The sequence below is a fragment of the Gasterosteus aculeatus genome, chromosome 3 (genome assembly GCF_964276395.1).
Source record: "Gasterosteus aculeatus chromosome 3, fGasAcu3.hap1.1, whole genome shotgun sequence".
In the NCBI taxonomy this organism is placed as follows: domain Eukaryota; kingdom Metazoa; phylum Chordata; class Actinopteri; order Perciformes; family Gasterosteidae; genus Gasterosteus; species Gasterosteus aculeatus.
Genome location: NC_135690.1, coordinates 10335179 through 10339211, shown reverse-complemented (window position 1 = coordinate 10339211; position 4033 = coordinate 10335179).

Sequence of the window (4033 nt, the reverse complement as noted above, 5' to 3'; positions counted from 1 at the left end):
TCTCTGGTATTCTCTTTGATTTCTTGGCGGGTTCACTAGGCTAAGTTCCGGGTCTCATCTGATCCGACCGGGGGATGAAAAGACGGAATAGCAAGTGTGTTTTACCTCCTCAGTCGGAATATCACAGCAGCTTGGGATGGACTCATTAAGGTTTAAGATTAATCAAAGGCCGGTCCACGCGGCTCGCCAATTAGCGAGACCACAGGACTATTCCGGGGATTTCAGTCTGTGTTTCTGCTGGAGAGGCTTCAAGGAGGCAAAGTTAATCTGGCTTTGCACCAAATGTCAGTGTTGTTTGGCTTTAATCTGTCACCCAGGACACAGAACCGGGTCTCTTTCCATTCCAGTGCAGATGAGAGAAGCTGTCACCTTCTGTGTTTATTGACTGAAAAGGAGCTGTTCTTTTGAGGGGGGGGGGGGCACGATGTTTAGACAGCAGCTGCAAAGGGGGGGACTGGTAATGTCGTGTTCTCTCCATGTTCTCTAATCATCTCTGCTGTTCGCAAGATGTGCACGTACACACACACACACACACACACACACACACACACACACATACATGGTGAACACAAAGGTCTTGTGAAGCACTCAGATCGAAATGTGCAGTTTACCGACTGCAGACGTTGTGTGTTATTCCACTGGGCAGCTCACAAAGCCCGGCTTTTATCATTTGTGTCAAAGCTTTGAAGGTAGATAGCCGATAAATGCAAAAAAAGTGTCGACATTCTAAACCATTTGTCTACATTGTTGTGCTACCGGCTTTTAATGAAGCTACCACATCGTTTAACGTGTGACTTGTGGCATCTGAGATCTGACACAATGTCAGCAGTGAGATTTTTCCTCCTGTTTACCATTAAACATTTGAAGCGTCTCCAGCTTTGCAGGCTGCAGTGGCTCGCTTCTCACTAGAGGAAAGCCTCCATCTGAGCGGGCCGGCTGCAATGTTTTTCACTGCTGCATCTTAAAAATGATGCAAAATGGCACCGGACCTAAAGGAAAATGTCTCATTATTGTATCGCAGGCCATTAAGTGATGGTAAATCAGCTGCGGCAGTCCTCCGCAGAGGTTTTAATGAGTGCGCTCGGTGGAGGGAAAAAATGCAGGGAGTGATGATAGAATGACGGACGCTTTTTATTCCATGGCTGCTGGACGCCCGTCAGCGACCAGGCAATCTGCGTCAAATCCCTGCTACCCCCGGGTGATCCCCACGATTACCGAGAGATTAACAGCGTCGCCGTTACACTGAATGTACATAATCACACACGAATACCAGCCAAGAAAAGACACACACACACACACACAAAAAAAGACACATAGGCACAAAATGCATAACGATACACACTTACACGCACACACATCTCGCACACAGATCTGCTGGATTGGCAGTGATTTGTCAGATTTAGCTGCATCTACTTGCCTTTTGAATGCACCAGTCAGTTCTCTTCCAAGCTCAAAGCGCTCATTTGCCATCCTGTCCAAAGCAGGTTTAATGCCTCCAATTACGGGGGGTCTGCAAGCAGGCAGATTTGGAGCGAGGAGGCTTGGCATGAGAGTTTGCTACGCATCAGGGCCTTTTAACAGAGTAGTGATTTGCTGCTGGTGGTGCTGAAGCTGCCTGTGCCGGCTCATCAATGGAAAGCTACCCTCTTTGTGGTGAAGCGCATGCAGCACTAAGCCGAAGCTGTGAGGAGAACCACAAAAAAAAAAAAAAAAATGGAGTCTTTTTAACAACTTGGTACCGGCTCTTCTTCACGCTCACTGTGGAGGAATTTCTGCATCTCTGCACTGCAAGCACAAATGAAATCAAAGCCTTTTCAGTAATCATTTTATGCTCTATTTTAATTATAATACATATACTTTAAAATACTGCACGGCAGAAAGTGATGGTTGAAAGATGAAGGAAACCGACAGCTTGGCTGCAGTAATGCTGTAACATAACATGTGATACGGTGCATTGCACTACACTCAAAGGGAAACATTTTTATGATCTATTTTTATTCAAATCACCTTTGATTTGACATTGACGGTGAAGTGTTTTGAGTTCATCCATATTTGACGTTGATTGTATTATCTCTAAAGAGTAGTGTGCATGAATCCCAAAGAAGCAGATTTTATTCATCAATGTTGATAGCATTGCAATTATGTAGCAGAATCAGAGATGAGGAATAAGTAGAAAATGTATCTCCATGAAACTCAGCCTCTTCCGGTTATACAAAATTAACTATTTCAGCTGTGCTTTACCCTGGCAACTGAAACCTGCCCACTTAAATCCACTGAAGTCATTGATTGATTTATAGACACTAATTGCCCTTTGAGAAAACAGTGTATCATTTCCCATTTTCCCCATTATTTACTCTATATTCGTAAAAGAGCTAAATTCTGATATATTCTTCTGTTTTAATCCAAATTAACGGATTACATTAACCAGTTTTTATAACCAGATTATTTTAATCTTGTTAAAGATAATCCGTTACTCCCTAACCCTGGTCTTCAAGTATTATATCTGAGAATTTCAGCAAAGATGACACTAAATGCATCTGTAATCTTTGCAGCAGCATCGTGTCTAATGAAAAGTATCAATGGGGAGCTGAAAAACGTCTCATTACAGAGATACTCAATTCTACCCTCAAATGATTTGTTCACATTTAATTAAGAAAGCTGCAACACAGGAACACCCTGGCACACACACACACACACACACACACACACACACACACACACACACACACACACACACACACACACACACACACACACACACACACACACACACACACACACACACACACGGGTCTGCGGTGGTAAATAATGGCTTGCCTTTACCTCCCAGCACTTTCCTCATGAAAGCCCTCAGTGTTGCAGGGCCTGGTGATTAGCATGACAGTGCACTTTGTGCCCAGAGAGGCTTCACCCACCACCTTGTGTGTGTGTGTGTGCGCGCGCCTCTCTGCAGTGTGTGATCCAATAAAGGGCCTTAGAAGCCCCGGACAATGATTTACGGGTGTCAGTATACTCTGTTGGGTTTGAGGGAGAGGATATTGTGCATCAGAAAAATTGTTAGCTGTTGGCGTAGAAAAAAATACCCCAAAAAGGGAGGAAACAGCCGTTTTTAACTCTTGAACAAAAGCTAACCATGTTGTTAAAATGACAATTGGTTGTTTTATGCGCCATACTATTCCTTGCCTGGGACCTGTAACTCCTTGGAATTGACTGAAAGACACAGAACCACAGTGGAACCAGGACCTTCTGATCCCGAAGCAACAAAACCTCATTAAAAATCCCATTGATATCAACTCAAAAGACACACAGAGAGCGCCGCAAATAAAAGCTTTCCATGGGTAGAAAAATATGCCGTTCTCATTTTGATCTTAGTGAGATTATTAATTAACCTAACCCGGACAAATATATCATTATTTATTTGTTGATTATATTTTTTATAAATAATCTGCAAGTATGAGAAAAAACGTTGACTTGCCTAAATAAAGTACCTCAAACCTTTACTTTAGTACATTACTTGAGTGAATATAAATTCCTTTATTGGTTTGAATACTTTAGTTTTTTTGTACAGATTAAATTTACAAGATTTCAGATGGAGACGGATTTAGTTACTGTTTTTCGGGGAAAGGCTGTTTGTGACCAGTCTTTGTGCTAAGCTAAGCTAACTGGCTGCGCTGACTACATACCTGTGGTAACTCATTTAGATTAAACTAATTTCATAAAACCTCAAACTGCTCTTCACCGTGACTCAGAGTGAATAGTTGACATTTCATAGCTGAGTTTTTGCGCGTGCTCTGCTACGCTCTCGTAACCGTTGCCATGAGGTGAAAAAAACAAACAGACACTGTGACATTCTCCATTTCACACTAAAAAGTAAATGCAGCCTGATGCAGCATCTAAAGGACCACATCTGAGTGCCGGCGTGAGCTTTAAAGCACCAAAGCAATGAGCTCTTGGTGAAAACAAGGACCAACAAAGATCATTGGCACGCACGTGAATGGGCTCCAGAGAATGAACAGATTATGCATTTGTATGT